Below are 22,053 nucleotides of genomic sequence, written 5' to 3'. Positions count from 1 at the left end.
CGATTCAGACCTTCGAAGATATGCTGAGAGTATGTGTTATCGACTTCAAAGGTAATTAGGACACTCATTTAGCTCTTATTGAGTGTGTATACAATAATAGCTTCCATCCTTGGACAAACAGCCAAGTAGAGCGTATGATTTGATCATTTATCTCTTATTGAGTATGGGTAAAGATGTGGATCACTGATTGGTTGGTTTGAGGTTTGTAAAGAAGAATTGATTGTGACATACATAGGTCACCAAACATGGAGAAGGTAAAGATCATCAAAAGGAGGTTTAGAACTTCTCAGAGTCGCAAATAATGTTACACGGATGTTTGGAAGAGATATTTGGAGTTCGAAGTGCATGATTGGGATACTTGAAAGTTTTACCCATGAAGTGTGTGATGAAATTTGGAAAGAAGGGAAAGCTTAGTACCCTCTACATTGGTCTTTATCAAATTATGAAGAGGGTTGGTAATATAGACTATGAATTGGAGTTGCCCCCAGAGTCAGTAACTATTCATTTTGTGTTTCACATTTCTATTCTTAAGAATTGTTTGGGAGATCCTTCGCTTATTGAGACCATCGGTGTGAAAGTGAGTTTGAGTTATGAAGAGATCCCAGTTCATATTCTTGATCGTCAGGTTCGCAAACTGAGAACCAAGGAAGTAGCATCCGTTAAAGTTTTATGGCGATATCAATTTGATGAAGAGGCTACATAGGAAGCTGAAGAGGATATGAAAGCTAAATACCCCTACCTATTCCTACCTCCTAATGATGATGTTGATTGTAATGTTCCTTTCCTATCTTTTATTTAAAGTTCATTCCGAACTTGAGTATTGGATATGTGTTCTTTAGTGTGAGTAGTTGATTGTATCCTAAACTAGGTTCGATGATGATGAGAGAAGTTGAGGAAAATGGACTATAGAAGCAACTAGTAGTTAACATACGACCCATAGAAGATTCTACAGATTGTAGGATAGACTCGTATGTTTAGTACTTAGGAGGAAAAAATTGATCAAGTGTGGAGAGAAATTATGAGTCACCTTAAGACATGTAAGAATGTTGATGATTCGTAAGAATGAGTCTTAGAGCCTTTGCCTAAACTCTAAAAATACAAGCCTCAGTACTTTTGTTATGAGTCACTAGGACGACCCGTAGAGATGATTAAGAGTTATGGAAATGACTAGTAGAAGAACCTAACACTTAGTCAAATTTCAGAACTAGAAGGACACATATACGAGGGAAGTTGACGAGTCGTCGAAGTACCCAAGAGTCATAGAAATGATCCGTAGAGAAAATTCAAAGTCTCATTACTACAGGATTCTGAGAAACCTGCAAGACGACAAGAGTCTATGACATGTCGAGTACTTGACAACTCATAGACATGAGTCATAGTCCACCCTTTCTTCAGCCTAGCTTCCATGATAGAGGATGATGACTTTTACAAGTTCTATGAGTCATCATTATGACTCGTAGGCGACTATTTTTAGGATTTTAATGAGGTTATATTAGTCTTATCGCCCACCCTCTTAGACTTGACATTTTAGGACTAAATTAAGTCCCTTATCTGTACCTTGAATGCATAATACTCTCATTAACACTTAGATTATTTGATAGTGAGGATTTGAGAAGACGTGAAATACTAGGGTCCACGTTCTTCAAGAGAGGTATTCAAGTTCTTGATTGTTCTTCGTTACAGGTATGTAAGGCTAAACTAAAACATGAATTTTGTTCCTCCATGTGCCCATGATTGTGATAGGTTGATTGTGAATGGATTGAGTTCCCATTAATTTGTTTATGAGAATTTCTTTTCTAAAATTTATATGTTTTAATGATTATTAGTAAGTTCATGCTTTTCCACAAACAAATTCCCTTCATCATATTATTTGAACTACTTGATTCATAAACACTGAGAGCATGTTGATTGATATTGAATTGTATATACCTAAGAATTGAGTTTAGAGCCTTAAACTTGTAAATATATGATTGTGACAGTGATGTGAACCTGATGATAGTGTTGATGAACTGATAGTCTAGTATATTTTCATAATTGAACCCAAGTGAATGGTCGTAACTGATTGTTATTGTAAATAATTGTCTGAACCATATCTTAAACAAATGATTGGGAATGATTGGGAAATTTGTTGGTTGAGAGGATTGATTTGATAGAATGGATGAGTTGTAATATGTCAAAAAAGACTTATTGATTTGATTTGATTTGGTTTGGATTGATTATCTTATGAGCTTTGAGTGTTGGAAGGAGTATAAATAACTAAATTAGGTAAAAGTAAGTAATCATCGAAATCTAATAACTATAACGCCAAATATAGAAGAGGATTGAACCATTAAGTCAGATGTTTCCTAAACTATTGTCACGACATGATCGAAATTGATTGGTGTTGGATCCATGATTGGTTGATTCGTTCTTACCTTTGAAAGGTATTGAATGAAAGTGGAAACAATGTCGGCTTTGTACTATTACTACCTCATAAGTGATGGTTGTCGGATAAGAGAAACTCCTATATAGGTTTTGAGAGTACTCTTATTTGGATTGGATTTGATTGGATTGGGAATGTACTAGATTGGATTGTGTATGATTGGTCTTTGTCTAAATCTTATTCTTGTTTAGAATTAGGACATCTTATTTAGTTGTTCACTCTTCTGATATGAGATTATAAGTTGATTTAATTATACCTTGATGTATGTTTCATTCTGCTATTTTACATATAATAACATTCCATGTAGTGACGTCTATTCGGGCCTGCATCATTTCATGATATTGAGACAGTTACTAGAGATCATCAATAGGCACATCGTTAAGGATCTATCTGCATTCAACTATTTGGTGAGTCCTCTTTTCTTTTGGAGGATACCCCATTTATCATTCTAGCTTGAGTTTTGTTTTGTTCACTTGATTTGAGGTAGCCATGAACCTTTCATTGTCACCACCTAGATTACTAATAGAGGCTTCATAGACTAGAGTGTTGATGAGGTTGATTTTTTTATTTTGACTGGTTTCATTCTTCTAGTTATTGATTGGATAGATAGTTGGCCTACGACCATATTTATAAATAGTATTCTTAATGAGTTGAGCCTTTCACTGATAGAGTGTGACTGGTTGAATATGTGATTGGACTAAGTGTTTCACTTGAGGATAGCGATGGTCTTCGAGTGTCGACCATGTCTAGGGTACTCTACCGAGTCTTGACAGTTATAGTTGAGTTTTATCCTAATTCTTGAATTTTAAATGAGTTAATTCTTCTTGTATTGTGTTAGATATATTTATGCATTGAGATTATTGTTATTTTTATCTCTCATATTATTGGAATTATTTTTCGTGGATACTTTCCCATGAACCCTAATTGATTTGATGTTCATGATTTATTTATTTTTCAGGTGTATTTTGAGTAAAGATATTGTCTTTTAATATGGATTGTATTTAAATGAACTTGATTATTTGGGTTAAATGATGTTTTGAGAAAGATGTTTTGATGAGTTTTAAATGATATTTTGAAGTGTAATTATGATGATGCATTGAGATAAGTATGATGTTTTAAATTAAAGACCAATGACACTAGATGATGAGGTTAATATGAGCACATGTTTTAGGAATAGTATCAAGCACCGAGTTGGGCAAGATTTTAATTAACTCAAACCTCAAAACTACGTAGAGAATGTAGGATGGAGGCTATGCCTCTTAAGTCCCAAGAAAAGGACTTTGATGATTGGATTCAAGATGGTGATGCCCTTTGTCCTGGAAAGGTATTGGATGGATGTGGCAACAAAATTACTTTGTTGTATCATCACTAGCTCATAAGTAATGGTTTTCGGTTAGAGAAACTCCCATCTGAGTAAGCATTACTTAATTTTTTTAAAAAAACTTGCATAGCTTATTGATGTTGAGATGATGTTGAGTTCTGAGCAGAATCTTTGTGAGAGGAGTATCTTGATATCTCTCTTTACTTTCCTTCCATCGTATATACTCGTGCATTCCATGTACTGATTTCATCCGACCTGCATTGATCTATGATGCAGATACATTCGTTAGAGATCCTCAAAAGGCACATCATTGAAGATCATTACTTTCCAGCTATTTGATAAGTCCTTTTTGTATTCGGAGGAACTCTTTATCCTTTCATTATTGTTAAGTATTATGTTTCTTTTTAGGTATCCATGTATATGTCATTGGCGCCGTTTGATAGTGTTAGAGGCTTCGTAGACAAAGTTTCATGATGTAATTGGAGTAATTTTTCTTTGAAACTACTTCTCATAAGGATTATTTCTTTCCTTTGATGTTGATGATGGAGAGCCCACATAAGTATTCTTGTTTTCACTTAAGTCTTCCACTGATGAATGGATGAGTGATGAGACCAAGTGGTTCTCTTAGAGACCAAAATTGGTTTCTAAGTGTCGGACACAACTAGGGTACCTTTTTAGGGCGTGATACAAACTTGGTATTAGAGAATAGTGTTCAAGAGTTCTATGGAGTCTATGATATCGTGTCTAGTATAGTCTTCCTTATGGGTGTGTTTTACACCAAATTTATAATTAGGAGGCTACTGGACTTTAGGAATTATTACACTTCTTTCATACTCCACTTCTTGCGATAGAGTTTAACTCTATAAATTCTTTTTCTAAATTTGTGTGTTCACGTGTTATGAATCATGGTTTCAAGAAGAGAAGTCAAACGCCTAATGCAAACTAGGAACATAGGATGTACCAACAATTAAAATGGAAATGAACAAAACCCTCAAGTTACCAATGGACCAAGGAGCCCCTCTGTGCCTATTAAGTAGCCACTTCAGGCTTAACTCATAATGCTAAATTTTATTATGCCATCCCAATGTTGGCTCAGGCTATGAAAGCACAAGCTAACCGAAAAGGAGCAGGACGACATAATGCCCCAGATACTTCAAGAGTTCGTGAATTTTTAAGGATGAATCCACCAAAGTTTATTGGGTCTACATTCAATAAAGATCTAGAGAACTTAGTGTATATGCTACTAAAGGTTTTTCAGATTATGCATATCACTGATATGGAGATTGTTGAATTTGCTGCATTTCAGCTCAAGCATGTTGAAAGAGTTTGGTTTGATCAGTGTAAGAAGACGAGGGGGAAAATGTAACATTCTTAAGTTGGGATATGTTTGAAAATGCATTATTGGTGTGTTTATTTCCTCGAGAGCTAAGGAAGCCAAGGTATGAGAGTTTCTTAACATTAAATAAGATTCTGTGAGTGTGCAGGAGTACAGCCTCAAGTTGTCCCAGTTGTCCCGCTATGCTCTAAAAATGGTAGCTGATATAAGGAGAAGGATGAGCTTGATTGTGTCGGGACTCTCATGTCTATTGAGAAAAGAGGGTAAGATAGCTATGCTAATTATGGATATGGACATAGCTATATTGATGATTCATGTGCAGTAAGTAAAAGAGGATAATCAGAAGGACAGAAAAGAGTTTCACAATAAAAAAGCTAAGATATTCAACCATGAGACAGGAAAGCAAGGAATCAAAAATAGAATTGCCCATCATTTCATCACGGGTCATCTGGAGCAGCACTATCATCGGCCAGTGCTCTCGCACCCAGAAGCAGAAATGATCAGAGGCCTCAGAATTTTAGAGTTCATAGTCCTCAATCACAAGGTAATGTGACTCAAGGTTCTTCCCGACATCCGTAGTATGTAAATATGGTAGGCCCTATCTGGGTGAGTGTCTTATAGTTTCGAATGGTTGGTAAATGTGGGAAGGTAGTCACTTTTTGAAGGATTTCCGTATGTCAAAAATAGGGTAATTGAGGCAATAAGTCCAAATCACCAGCAGCAGCACCGATAAGTAGAGTGGACCAAATGGTTAATACTTCAGGGACAAGCAAAGTTTCAAACCATTTGTATGCCATGGCTAGTCATAAAGATCAGAAGAACTCGCGATATGTAATCACTAGTATGCTTAAAGTCCTTTCTCTTGATGTATAATTTACTAGGTCCCGATGCTACTTTGTCTTTTGTGACTTTCATATATATAGCTGTGAAGTTTGGGATCCATCCCAAACATCTTTTAGAGACCTTTAGTGTTTCTACTCCTGTTGGAGAGTCCATTCTAGCTAGAAGACTTTATAAAGATTGTTCAATTTCCATCTACAATAAAAACACCAAAACCGACTTAGTTGAGTTGGGCATGGTAGATTTTAATGTCATCCTTGGTATGTATTGGCTTCATGCTAGTTCTGGCTTAGTTGATTGTAGAACTCAAATTGTCATATTTCAGTTTCCTAATGAGCCAGTCATATAGTAGAAGGGTATTCCAGGAATTCCTAAGAGACAATAGTGTGGAGACACCATCTCTTCAGGCATTTCCTTTCTCAACTCGAATCTGGGTGTGATGACACTTATCATTTCCCACCGGACAACTCATCCTAAAACCTAATATTTCGAAAATTAAAGTGGAAGCAGTCTACATAGACAGATAAATAAACAAGAACCAATGTCTTATTCAACTAAGTAACCCAAAGGACCAGTAGTCACATCTACAAGCCAATATACAGAAATATAAATAAATATAAGTCTCAATATTTTTGTCACTCGTATAGAATAAAACAAAATAAAATAAACTAAGAGGGGGGTCATCCGTAATGAAGAACTATCTCTCAGTCTTCTCTAACTAGCCTCGAATGAAATAAATGGAAAAAAATTCACTGTCAAGGCTCGGGACCTATACAAGTGTATATAAAAGGAGTGAATACAAAACAACATAGTACTCAATAAGCCAACGAAAAAAACTAGATAAATTTAATAGATACTAGAACTCCTTTTCCCCCAATCAAACCTCCTCCACTACAACCTACATAGAAAAGCAACCCAATGTCTACTCTACACAGTTCATATAACTCATAGATCAAAAATCGTTCATCAATACCACCGAATAAGTCATATCACTCTCAAATATATCAATCTCAGAACACAAGGAGGATATAAATAATTTCACAATGGCAGTATAAATGACATGAAAAGCAATGTGATGTAGGATGATGCATCTATGTCCTAAAGATATACATTCGTTGTATAACAGACTGAAACCTATGGGGGCCTCACAAAAGCCATGTATCTACCCTGGATGCGTGGCCCAGTCCCAGCTCTCTCATAGATAACTTAACCACGGACGGGTGACCCAATCCCTATTTTCCTTTCCATATGAATCCGCTAAAACCATTTTCCATCAGTATAAGTATCAATCTAGTCTCATCACAGTGTTTCTAGAACCAATACGAATAAGCATATTCACTAAAATAATGAGAGAATCATAGTATTCATAATCACAACTCAATTCATATCAATGGAAATCACGTCACACTATCCATAATTTAACTACATGAACAAATACATCATTTACATGATGTAAGTCATCAACTCTCTATTACATTACTCCTTTTATCACATTTAGCATCAATCACTGATCAAGTATGTCAAGTATGCGCATAAACTGATCCTCCAATCTGTCCCCATTTTCATAAGTTGGAATCTATGAAAAATTAGATTTGTTGTCAAATATGGTGGGAAACAATCTAATCTTGCAAGAATAATGTACATAGTGTCTAAATATACATCCAAATTGCTGAGTACTACATACCATACGTCAGTTGGCCAATCAGCTGGAAGGAGCTGCTCCTTCTTGTGGACAAATGCACTTATGAAATCAAGGTTAGCATTGTCTATTGGAGGAAACCATCAACACACATGGTAAAGTTGAACACTAATGACAGTGCACTCTAAAATTCTAGAAACATTAGTGGGGGAGGACTTCTCAGAAACTCCCAAGGTGACCTTATCTTTTCATATTTAGTCCCTTTTGGAGAAGGCACAAACAACCAATCAGAGATAATGCTTGTCATCTTTGGCTTGTCTTGTTGTCTTAAACTAAGACACACCAATGTCATCTTAGAGGTTGACTCTGAGATGCTCATTAGATGGATCAAACAGCAAACCAATCCCCCTTGGTCTATCAAGGAGCACCTTCACAGGCTGTAGACCATCACTCAACATTTCTAGAATTTTAAGTGCAATCACACCTATAAAGAAGCTAACTGTGCAGCTGATACCTTGTCCAAACACAGTCACAAATGCTCCAATCTTGAAATTTACTTCACTAAGAAAGAGCTTCCTAAGGAAGCAAGATCCTATATTCAACTAGACAAAGTTGGAATGGCTAATTTCAGAAGAAGAAGACTCAAAAGGATCAACAAACCACCATGAGCTCTCCTTTTCTATTTTTCTATTTTGGTGCTAGGTAGTCTTCACACTACTGACTCTAATTGTAGCTATAGATTTATAGTGTAAAGGGGAGAGTCTCCCTTGTTTATTGCTTTCCTATATACTCTGTAGAGAGAAAAGTCATCTCATAGATGCATAGTTACCTAGGGGCCATTGTATTCTATTTTATACTCTGGTGTAGGTACACTGCATAGTTGTAGAATCCAATTTGTGCAGAAATTGAAAATGCAGTTTGGTTAAGCATAGTGCTCTTAATCATATTTCAAGAAAGCTTCTGGAAGGCAGATGGTGGTCAGACACTAAGCCACCTAGGAACAGTTTTCAGCAACAACTTACAACAATTTGCTAGGAGTAGATTATATTTTTGAGCTTTGCATGGTATGCTCATCAATAAGATCCTCAACAACATCAACCAACTACAAAACTGTGATCTTCTTGTAGGGTTTTTCCTTTCTCTATTGTAGTTTTCCATATCTATAATTGTATAGACTTTTCCTTATATTTATGTAAGGGGAGAGTCTCCCTCATTTACGCTTTCTTAGAATTATTGTATTGAGAGGAGTCTTCTCTTAGCTGCATAGTCTAAGTTGTCTCCAACTTGTAATTGGGGATAAGTTGAATAGCCTTAGTAGGCTACTATACTTATGAACCACCATAGTTTTGGAGGTAAGGTTTATGTCCCCCTCCTTGTACTTTTATGTTATTATATTATGTTAAGGCTTGGGGGTGTTCGGCTCAACCCCTGACCACCTCGAGGGGTGAGATCCTTGGGTAAGGTTCATTTAATAAAAAAATAAAATAAAAAAATAAAGTATGTCAAGTATGTCCAAGTCAATTCTCATAATCACATTTAGGCTATCATAGCATTTTATCAAGTTCATGTCAAGTTCAAGACAAGGAATTCACGTTTTCAATCAAAGCATAACACAGATAGTCCATTTTTATTATCCTGATCTTTCTATAGGCAAAATTCATATGATTAATATTCAAAACCTCATCGCTATTTCACCCCAACATATAAACGAAAGAAAGTTCAAGTAATCTACAAAATTTATGAGGTTTTAGAAGTTCGCTTGACTTATTCAATATCAGATCAATGAAGTATTTAAGACTTTTCCTTACGAAATACCTCCAACTCACCATAATCTAGTCAAATTATGATCCATAATCAAATACCAAGTTTAACGACACCAAAACTTGAAAATCAGGAAACAGGTTCAAAACGACTCAAAAATCTAATTCTAGGAAAGGGGTTTAAATAAGGAAATGTTTAAACGAAAGCGTTCCTCTAAGCATTAGAAATTCATTGGTTAAAACCATTTCAAAAAAAGAGTCCAAATCAGTTAATAATCAACATTTACTCAAAAACTCAAAATCCTTGAACGAACCCAATCTCTTTTATTCAAAATCACAAAATTTCATGTTAAAAACCATAAATTATCAATTGGTAACGAAGATTTCAGTTCAAAATAGCTTTACCCAATCGTTCCTACGAAAAAATTCCCATGAGAAATCACCTATCTGAGCTTCTCCAATTGAAAATATGGTTAAAAGGACCTAATTCCCATCTTTTAGGAGAGGTCATTAGTCAAGGATAATTAACCCTTCGCGATCGCGGAGAGTCAATGGGTCAACTCATTAAAGTGACCATCGCAATTGTGATTCCCAGAATACATAGTTATGAAACTGCGACACCCACCACCCAATTGCAAAACAAAGATGGATCATCTACGTGATTGCGACCAACACCCTTCATGATTGCAAAGAAGTGTGCGTCAGGTACCAAAACAGATCAAACCAACAATTTACTTAAGTCTCAAAGTCACAGAATTTACCAATTTTGTGCACACAAAACATATATGCTACTATACTAATTTATATATTTCGGACTCAACAGAACCATTAAAATTGAAATTTGAGGTCTCCTTGACCCAAAACTCAATAAGTCGCAATCAAACTAACTCTAAGCCTCAAAAAGACCAAAACACCCTTCGAACCTCCAAAAAAATACATAGTTCTGAATCCAATGGAGTCATCAAAATTTAATTCCGAACATCTAAACTTTGAATATTGACCAAAGTCAACTCAGTGATCAAAATTTCTAGAATTTTCAACTGAAGTCATCCAATCAATGATATAGCTCCAAATATGACTCTGTCATCTCTCCTAGACGAAATTTTATATTTCGGAGCTAGTGGAATCGGTAGAATACCATTCCAAGAATCTAAGCTCTAAATGACACTGAATACCACTTTTAAGCAAGTAAAATTTCTAAAACTTAACTTTTCCCAAAAATCTCAGTTTTTCACAGAATTCACAAAACCGACTTTGAATACTGATCAAACATGACTTAGGCCAACTACCGGAGGAGTAAAATGGTCATTTACAAAAATTTTAAAAATGACCATTAGGGTCATTACATCATCCCCAACTAAAACCCATGCTCGTCCTCAAACATAAGTTAAATAAAGTACCTGAAACCTCAGAAAGTGGGGATATCTGGCATGCATGTTATCCTCCAACTCCTAAGTCACCTCTCTGAATAAACGGTGCCTCTATTGTACCTTCACTGAAGCAATTTCCTTAGTCCTAAGCTTACAAACTTTCCTATCTATAATGGCTATGGGCTCATCCTCAAAAGGTAAATCTTGACCCAACTCTTTTAAATCAAGGGAGATCACATGAAACTCTTATGTAACATACTTCTAGAATATGGAAATATTGAAAAAAGGATGTACCACTTATATCTAGGTGGAAAGGACAATCTATAAGCCACCTCTCCTACTCGCCCAAAAATCTCAAATAGGACGATTAACCAAGAAGTATGTAGCCCTTTATCTTGAACAACATCACGCCCTTCTTAGTTGCTAATACTAATCAAATATCAGTTATTAAGGACCACTTCTGAACCACTTTTATGAGATGTCAAAAAGTCTACGAATTGTAAGGTCTCCTCGTAGACTCGATGTGACATTCCAATAGCTATTGGAATGTACACCCTTTTCCACAAGCTAACTCTATGACCCATAGAGACGTCTACAAGCCGTAGATGGATCCGTAGACCCCAACCTCAGTTTTTCTAGTTGAGATCCTACGAGAGCTTTCCACAGTATGTCCTATGGTCTACAACTTGTAGAAGGGTGGTCATAGACCCACCATGTTTTAAAAACTCATCTATTTATATTTAAAGTATTTTCAAATATATCATGAGATTTCTTTGAAGTACTTAAGTTGCGCACTATTTTTAAACTATATTTATCAAGTTAAAGTCTTCCGCTTAGTAGGTAGCCAGGCCAAGGGTTCTCTTGGGAACCAACAATAGATTCTGAGGCCGATCACCCCTAGGGTATAGACTTGGTGTGTAGCATGAAAATTTTCAATTTTGCACAAGGTAAGTTTTTATGGACACCATAAAAGGAACCACGAACCATAGATGTGTCCCGTGGACAAACTTCAGAAAATAAAAAAATTAACTTGACAATTCATGACTTCAATTTACAAGTTGAACTTTAGTTACGGTCCGTAGACACTAGTCGTGGATGGTTATTTATAAAGTTGGTAAAAAGGTGGAAATTGTATAGGACGAGAGAGTTTATGAGTTGTAGAAGTTTTTTACGACTCATAGTTAGTATGAGTTGTACATTGGTTTACGATTCATAAATGGGCCTTATAATCTGAACTTTACAAAGTTGAAATTTCAGTAGTTTTCTTCTATGAGGGGATTTTACAAATTGTACAACAGTCTACAGATCGTAATATGTTTTCATGGTTTGAAGATGAAAAATACATAAATTTACCCAACTTTGTACCGACATATTGTAGGGCCCGTAGAGTGAACTATGGACCATAGATGAGGGTCATAGAACCTGTTCGATGATTATTTTTTAGGGGTATTTCGATCTTTGCCCACTCTTTTAACTCCTATACTATGCCAATTTGAATTGTTTTATTTGGGATTTAGGAGTTTCTATCAACAAAATCTCCCATTCTCTTAACTCCAAAATAGATTTTTTGTCTCAAGTTTCTATCCTAAGGCAAGACCATGATCTCAAGATTCAAGTCTCTTTATCAAAGTTTTCGATTAGGTATTTGATCAAGGTACATCTATGAGAAATTCATCAATGGGTTCCTCTTCACCCACTGAGTTCCAAAATAACCTCAAATTCTCCTTTATGATTCTCACCTAAATTCTAGGGTTTCATGATTTCATATGGGTTCAATTTATATCAAGATTTTTCATTATTATTGATCTTATAAATCCATGTTTTGATAAAAATTACATGTTTTCAATAACATTTATATGAACCCATGCTATACAAGTGATTTTGATATGAAAACAAGCTTTGCTGATATGCATGCATTAAGAATTGAAGAGATTATGATTTAAGGATACTTTCAAATAAAGTGTCAGCATGATTTTATGAAATTAGGTTGATTTCAATTGACGTATTCTCATTATGAAAGATTATCATGATTTAGATGCTTTAATTAAGTGTCTCTTATGAATTTATTATGGTATGAAATTGTGATATTTTTAAATGAGCTATTCTTATGGTTACGAGTTTTCATGAATGATTTGGTATTACTAGATTCTTACCATTTCAAAGAATATGAATATGATTTGATTATATAAGTTTTCTGTTAGGAGTTTACTTAGCCCCGAGTGGACTTTCGGATGAAGGCCCACTAGTTAGTAGATAAGGAGTTCTTCAGAGGCAATTTCCTTTTCTCATAACTATGTGCCACCTTAGGAGTAAAAAGGGTCACTGGTTAGTTGGGAATTGATTCATTAGTCATTCAAACACTAGTTGAGGCTTGAATCTATCTAGTTGATCCACCTAGGCTTATGATAATGGTCCTTACCTTGGTAAGTATATCACGTCGCGAGAGGGTATCCTAGACGTGACCGGCACTCGAGGACCATTGGTGGCCCCTTAGTGAACCACCTGGTCCAATCACACATCCATTTAATATCAATCAACCAGCGGAAGTTTAAAATAAAGAAATAATTTAGTGGTCAACTCAAATCATCAATCTAACTCAAAGAAAAAAGGCCATGGGCCAACAAATCGAACTCCAATCTATGTCGTTAAAAATGGTTTGACAAGAATAATTCAAGGGAAGAAAATACTCAATCGACTCATCACTATCTAGTCTATGAAGCCTCTATCACTACTATCTAATTGGTGTCAATGATATGTTCATGGCTACCTCAAATCAAAATGAAAAGGGCTAACTCGATGCAAGAATGACATAGCGGTGTCCTCCAGATGTAGGGAAGGACTCACCAATACGCTGAGTGTGTATAGATCCTCAATGGTGTTCCTATTGACGATCTCTTAAACCTACCTCTGCATCATGAAATGATGCAGGTCCAAATAGACGTCAGTACATGGAATATAGGAGTATGAATATGGCAGCATGAAATATACCTCAAGAAAGAATAACGTTGGTTCGAATATCTCAAATCAAAAAGATAAGAGAGACTCAATCAAAGTGTCATAAGTCTAATGTAAGAATACATTTTTAGACAAAGATCAATCATATACCATACAATCCAATCCAATCATGTATAATACAATTCAATCACATACCATCAACTCTAATTCAATCACATATTATCCAATCCAATCTGATCTCATATCCAACCCAATCCAATCCAATCATATGCAATCAACACAATTCAATAGATATGCAAATTAAAATTATGCAATGTTTTGCAACTCAACTCAATCATCTACAATCACAATCAAACCAATCATATCAAGCATAACCCATTCAATTGGGAGTTTCTCTAACCGACAACTATCACCATATGAGCAAGTGATAGCACAACAAGCCGATGTTGTTGCCACGTCCGTTCATACCTTGCTAGGGTAAGAACGAATCAATAATCATGGATCCATAACCAATGAAGTCTTACCATGTCAGGACAATAAAATGGGCAATATTTGACTTTAACATTTCAATCCTCTCCTATGTTTGGCGATATAGTTTATTGGTTCGAGTATGGACTAAACTCTTACCCAATTCGGTGCTCGATACTCCTCCTAAGACTCAATATGCTCATATCTATCAAGTGAGTAAAATACTCAAAATACTAGTTTAGTCTCATTGGACTCTTTCAAATCAACTCATTTAGTCTCATTGGACTCTTTTCAAAACTCAAATCAACTCATTTAGTCTCATTGGACTCTTTTCAAAACTCAAATCAAATCTGGCCATATTGTACCTTCTTTGAAATCGACTCATCTCAAATCATCAAACTCTTCTCTTTAAAATTGATACAATCTTAACTCAATCTCAAAATCGACATTTTAAAGTAAAAATGCTCAACTCATTTATACTCAAAATACTCGTGTTCAAAAATGAGAATTTAAGAGACTCTTTCAAACTAAATTTATGCTTAAACTCTTTCTAAATCAAAGATGAAAATAATCACTCTTCAAACTCAAAATAGTGTGTAAATAGTTTATGCAAAAATGTTCACAAATCATTTATTTAAAACTTCTTCTCAAAAGGTCATTTATTTTCAAAATGTTCATAAGGCTCCAATCACATCAAATTATGCAAATCACATAATCACATTAGACTCCAATCCACTTCACCTAAAGCATCATCATCAACATACCTCTTCATCAATCATTCTACATATGTTTAAAGATAATCATCACTCAAATCATCATCAAACATCACCATTTACATCATCTTCAAACATACCATTTACATCATCATCAAACATCATTATTCACATCATTGTCAAACATCTTGCTCCAAAATTCTTATTTAATTCTATATTCCATTTATAGAAACCAAAGTGACATTCTAGCTCTACCAATGTTTTATTTGTTTTTATGCCATTTCCATTCATAACTATCCCAATTCTCATATTACTCGAAATCAATTTCATCAAACTTAGGTAAAAGAATACCTCATTTCACTATGAAAATAATATTATTTTTAATATACATAAAAACCATCAATCTCATCCTCAAGACAAATTATGACCAAAAAGAAATCTCATCTTGGGTTCATGTGAATGAATATATAAATCCATACTCTAAACAAAGTCAACTCAAAAACATTATTAACATATTTTAGTAATATTCTATAGTTTAGAAAATTTCAAGAAAACCTTCATAGAAGGTTCAAATCTTTCACAACTTCTATCCAACACATCTATGGGCATATGGAAGAACTCAATCCATATTTTAGGTTAACCTTACCTACCTGGAAATGAAGAGCATCCCACAGAAAATCAAAGACATGACTTGAAGATTTTGAATCCTTGAGCTTTTGAGAGGATTTCTTGTCAGAGATGTTTGGAAGAGAAGAGGGGATGGAGATTAGGGTTTTTTGGGAGGTGAGGGGACTGAAAAATGATCCCAAAATATTCCAAGTGAGGGTATATATAATTAGGGAAAAAGTCCAATTGGCCCTTCCTCAAAAATCTGGAAAACTAGGCAAAAACTCTCCTAGCGCTATAGTGGCGCACCGCGCCACTTTAGTGCCAAGTCAAAATAGGCTTAAAAACCCTGCAATGTAATAGTGGCGCGTCGCTCTAAGGACCAAACTACTGAGGTTATTTTTTGGCACTATAGTGGCGCGTCGCGCCCTTGCAACGCCAAGCCTAAATTTTCTGAGTTCTAAAAAATGGACTTAAAACCCTGCACATCTAATAATGGCGCATCGCGCTAATGACCAAGCTACTGAGGCTTGTTTTTGGCATTATAGTGGCACTTCGCGCCCTTGCAGTGCCAAGCCTAAATTTTCTGGGTTTAGAGTCCAAGTCTGAAATTCCTACAGTATTAGTCTGTAGGAAAAACGGTCATAACATTTGACTCCTAACTCCAAAAATTAAAATCTTGGTGGCATTGGAAAGAAGACTCAAAGACCTTTAATTTGGTAGGTCGTGGTCCACCCAGTTTGTTATATTCAAAGATATATAGTCATTGGAAGTTGACCCTTATATGAACTCATTCGGAAACTTAGTCGAGACTAATTCTTTGGACTCGACTTGGTGTTAGAGACGTCTTATGACCCTAAACCACATTTAATACCCTTTAAATGCTTAGGAATTAATACTAACTCATATATAAAATTACAACTCCTTCGGTTCGAGTCTACACATACGTGAAGAAATATTCGAGTATTTGCGAAAATAATTCCGGGGTGTTACAAAGTAGGACACTCTTTTTTTGGTGTGGGAGTAGAACACTAGACACCATGTTATACGTCACATGGTTTATGTATGTGAATGGTATCTCCCACATATGATATGATTATGATTATTATTTAAGAAAAGTGCATGACCTTGTACTAAGTTGCTATGAAATTTTGTGATCAACTTTATTCCATGTTTACTTGGTCATTGCATTAGCATGTTTCATACTCATCATGTCATTATGTTATGTTTATGCATGTTCTCCATAATCAGTATATTCCATATTACTGATTGCATACTTTTTCTTATATTGTATCTGTAACACCCCTCAAACTTTTTCCCAAGATTCGGGCCTTCTTTGTACACGTGTGGGGCCCATCGTATTTATTTCGAAGTACGTGCTTGAGTTAAGATGAGTCCTTGAGGAGTTTAAGAGCGTTGGAGGTGATGTGGGGTCATTGAGGACCCCTAGGACCGAGCTAAGTCCAAAAGATCCGTCGTGGCTAAGTTTAGGACGAGTTCACGTAAGGGTCGACTTTCAATGACCCTATCGTTTGAAAGACATTAATCCGGGTGGCCCATGACCTATCTAATTAAAGGTCGTCGAGTCTTCTTTCCAACGCCACCAAGAACATAGATTTTGGAGTTTGGGGCCAAAAGATATGACGATTCGAAGACAAACTAGCACGATAGGGACTTCATTTTGGCCTGGGTTACCATTGCTGGGGAAATGGCCCTGGCGCCGTAAGGGCGCGACGCACCACTATCGCGCCAGGAACATGCCTCAGTAGTTTGGTCCTTGGCGCGATGCGCCACTAAAAGTGTGCAGGGTTTTTCAGGCCAAAATCCCAGAATTCAGAACAATGGGCTTGGCGCTGTAAGGGCGCGACGCGCCACTATCGCGCCAGAAACATGCCTCAGTAGTTTGGTCTCTGGCGCGGCATGCCACTACGAGGTGTGCAGGTTTTTAGGGGTAATTGGCCTTGGCGCTGCAAGGGCGCGACGCGCCACTATCGCGCCAAGGGCATTTTGGCCTAATTTTTCAGAATTTTGGAGGAAGGGCAATTTGGGAATTGTCCCAAATTATATATACCCAAGACTTGTATATTTTGGGACCATTTTCTTCAGCCCTCACTCTCTCTCTAAAATCCCTAGCTCCTCTCTCTTCTCTTCTTCTCCATTTCCAACAAAAAAGAGTCCAAGAACGTCAAGATTTGAGTCCTCCATTGAAGACCCAACTACAAGGTTTTCTTCAAGTCTTCACTAAGGTATGTAAGGCTAACCAAAACATGGGTTGAGTCCACCCATGTGCCCTATTCTTGTCTTGAGGTTAGATATCCATGAAAATTGAGTTTCTTGGTATGGTACATGTTTGAATGAACTTGGTCTCCATTTTATTTAATTATTTATGTGCCAATGTTGTTGAGCTAAGAGGTTCCTAAAATGAGCCCTTATGTGAGTATGAGATGATGAAGGAATGAGTTGCTAAATATGTTTTACTGATCTTCTTAATTATGTAGATTTGATAAAGTATATTACTTTCTTAAAAATGTTGCCTATTATAAAAATGTCGATTTGAAGTCTTGAAGATGTGGTGAGTCATGAGGATTTTCTCAAATGGATGAGGTAATGATTGATTATATCTAGATGATGTTATACATGTGCATTTAAAGCTTCCTTGAAGATATGATTGAGATTGAGCATTGAGATTGATATTTGATTGTGACAAAATTGATGAGTCGACAAGGTTGTAATGAGACTTGTTGATATGAGTTGATTGAGTTGAGTTGATGGAGTTTTATGAGCATTGAGTTTTGGGAGGAGTATCGAGCACCGAATTGGGCAAGAGTATAGTCCATACTCGAACCTAATACATGTATTGCCAAACGTAGAGGGGATTGAACCGTTAAAGTTGGATGCTTCCCCGAGAGCTTTTGTCCTGACATTATAGGACCTGGTTGGATTGGATCCATGAGTGTTCGTCGTTCATGCCCTGGCAAGGTATGAACGGGCATGGCAACGACGTCGTTTCGTTGTACCTTCACTGGCTCATATGTGTTGGTTGTCGGTTAAGAGAAACTTCCAAATAAGTGTTGATAGTACTCTGAGTCATATTGAGTTGAATTGTATATGATTCGTCCAGTCTAAATCATATCCTTGTTTAGACTTAGGACATTTGATTAAGTTGTCATCCCTTTTGAGTTGAGCTCCCGAGTTGATTTATTCTTCCTTGATGTTCGTTGTATTCGGCCATTTTACATACTCGTACATTCCATGTACTGACGCCATTTGGCCTGCATCGTTTCATGATGCAGAGACAGGTACTAGAGATCATCAACCGGCGCTCCGTTGAAGATCAACTTACACTTTCAGCCAGTCGGTGAGTCCTCCTAGTTCCTGGAGGATATTGGGCCTTCCTGTACAGTTTTTGGATTGTCTCTTCTTTATTTAGATTGTCGGTAGCCATGGGCTTGTCATTGGCACCTTTTAGACTTGAATAGAGGCTTCATATACTAAGATGTGAGGAGGTCGAGCGGCCATCTTGAGGATTCCTATTTTGATTATCGTCTTGATTGTAAATATTTGGCCTTCGGCCCTTATGATATGAGAAGTATTTCTTAAATTGAGTTTTCTGCTAATAGAATGTGCTTGAATGAATGAGTGATTGTCCCAAGTGGTTCGCCCGGAGGTCAGAGATGGCCTTCGGGTGCCGGTTACGTCTAGGGTACCCTCCCGGGGCGTGACAAACATGGTATCAGAGCACAGAGTTCAAGTATCCTAGGGAGTCCATGAAGCCGTGTCTAGTAGAGTCTTGCTTATGGGTGTGTTGTGCACCACACTTATAATCAGGAGGCTATAAGACATTAGGAATTATTTCACTTCTTTCGTACTCTGAATTCGTGCGATGGAGTTAAACTCCATGAAACTTCCTTTCTAATTTGTGCGTTCATATGTTACAGATAATGCCTCCTAAACGTACCGCTAGCCAGAGGAATATTGATAATGCAGGGATGCCACAGTCAAAGGCACGCCCAGCAAGAGCTAGAGGCCGACCCGCGAGATATGCGGAGGCACCTCAAGTGCCATCTACTCTACATGCACCCACATCAGAAGCTGAATTTCGAGGGGCAATTGCCATGCTCACCCAACTAATGGCCGCCTGAAGTGGCAATCAGAGTTCGCCGACTCTCAGCTCTAGTTCCCAGGAACCATCTGCTGCCACTAGAATTAGAGACTTTCTGAGGATGAACCCACCGGCATTTACGGGGGTCGAGTTGGTGTCTAAACGCTATGCACGCTACAGAAATCGAGGGGGTCGAGTTGGTGTCTTATCAACTCAAAGATGTGGCAAATATTTGGTATAATCAATGGGAGCAGAGTAGAGGTGAAGATGCTGAACCTGCTAGATGGGATGAATTCGAGGGGGCTTTTCTTGACCACTTCTTTCCCCGAGAATTGAGGGAAGCGAAGGTGGAGGAATTCGTTAATCTGAAGCAGGAAGGAATGTCGGTTAAGGAGTATGGCCTAAGGTTCATCCAGCTGTCCCGGTATGCTCCAGAAATGATTCCTTATGTGAGGTCGAAGATGAGGAAGTTCATCTCCAGATTAGGGAGGCATGTGAAGAATGAATGCAAGGCAGCATTGTTGATCTCGGATATGGACCTTTCCACATTAATGGTGTATGCTCAACAGGTAGAGGAGGAGAAGAGGAAAGACAGAGAAGAGCACCTGAGCAAAAAGGCAAGGTCATCCGGGTATGAGAATGAACAGAGGCAAAGCAAGGGCAATAGGTCCTTCTTCCAGAAGAGGCCTTCCACCTATGCCTCATCTACCGCCAGCGCACCGATGCCGCAGGACAGGTATGATTGGTAGGGACAAAGTCGCCAGAATTTCAGACCCCAGGTTTCTCAATCCCCGGCCAGTGTAAGTCAGGGTTCGAAGGGAAAGCCACCATGCGGCAAATGTGGTAGGCTCCACTTGGGAGAATGCAGAGCAGGAAGGGTTGGTTGCTATAAATGCGGCCAAATGGGCCATCTTCTAAGGGAGTATCCAACATGGGGGAACAGGGCCCAGTCCTCTTCCATCGCACCACCAGCTAGAGGAAATCAGAGGGGCGCTACTCTAGGTACGAGTGGAGGTACAAACCGCCTATATGCCATGGGTAGTCACCAAGATCAGGAGAGCTCTCCAAACGTCGTGACGGGTATGATTCGAGTCTCTTCCTTTGATTGTTATGTGTTGATGGATCCAGGTGCCACCTTATCTTTTGTAACTCCCTATGTGGCTAGTAAGTTCAATAAAATCCCTGAACGTCTTCTTGAGCCCTTTTGTGTGGCCAATCCTGTCAGTGATTCTGTCTTAGCTGAGAGAGTCTATAGAGATTGCACTGTGTCAATTCATCACAGGGACACCTTGGTTGACTTGGTTGAGTTAGACATGGTTGATTTCGACGTGATCCTTGGTATGGACTGGCTTTATGTCTGCTATGCCTCTATTTATTATAGAACTCAAATTGTCACTTTTAGATTCCCGAATGAGGCTGTCATAGAATGGAGGGGTAGTCCTATTGCGCCTAAGGGTAAGTTTATCTCATACCTTAGGGCCAGGAAGCTAATCTCAAAAGGGTGTATCTATCACCTTGTCCGAGTGAAAGATGACAGCATTGAGTCTCCATCCCTTGAGTCGGTTTCGATTGTCAACGAATTTCCGGATGTCTTTCCTGAAGATCTGCCTGGAGTCCCTCCTGATAGGGAGATCGACTTCGGGATTCATGTTCTTCCTGATACCCAGCCTATCTCAATTCCCCCATATAGAATGGCTCCGGCCGAGTTGAAGGAGTTGAAGGAGCAGCTGAAGGACTTGTTAGATAAGGGATTCATTAGGCCGAGTGTCTCACCATGGGGTGCTCCGATCCTATTTTTGCGGAAGAAGGATGGGTCCCTTAGAATGTGTATCGACTACAGGCAGTTAAATAAGGTCACCGTAAAGAACAAATACCCTCTTCCCAGAATAGATGACTTATTCGACCAACTTCAAGGTGCTACTTGTTTCTCAAAGATAGACTTGAGATCCGGCTACCACCAGTTGAAGGTGAGAGAATGCGATGTTCCGAAGACTGCTTTCCGGACTCGTTATGGCCACTTTGAATTTTTGGTCATGTCTTTTGGGTTGACTAATGCTCCCGCCGCTTTTATGGATCTCATGAACCGAGTATTCAAACCGTACCTTGATATATTTGTGATTGTATTCATAGATGATATTCTGGTTTACTCCAAGAATGAAGAGGAGCATGCCTATCATCTTAGAGTCGTTCTACAAACTTTGAGGGACCAGGTATTGTATGCAAAGTTCTCTAAATGTGAATTTTGGCTTGCATCGGTGGCCTTCTTAGGCCACATTGTATCTGGAGATGGTATTCAGGTGGATGCTCAGAAAATAGAAGCTGTGAAAAATTGGCCTAGACCCACATCCCCAACAGAGATAAGGAGCTTTCTGGGCTTGGCCGGGTACTATCGAAGGTTTGTAGAGGGATTCTCATCCATATCATCACCATTGACTAAGCTGACCCAAAAGAAGGCTAAGTTCCAATGGTCTGATGCTTGTGAGGAGAGTTTCCAGAAATTGAAGACCAAGCTAACCACTGC

The sequence above is a fragment of the Solanum dulcamara genome, chromosome 2 (genome assembly GCF_947179165.1).
Source record: "Solanum dulcamara chromosome 2, daSolDulc1.2, whole genome shotgun sequence".
In the NCBI taxonomy this organism is placed as follows: domain Eukaryota; kingdom Viridiplantae; phylum Streptophyta; class Magnoliopsida; order Solanales; family Solanaceae; genus Solanum; species Solanum dulcamara.
This window is presented reverse-complemented; position numbering follows the sequence as displayed.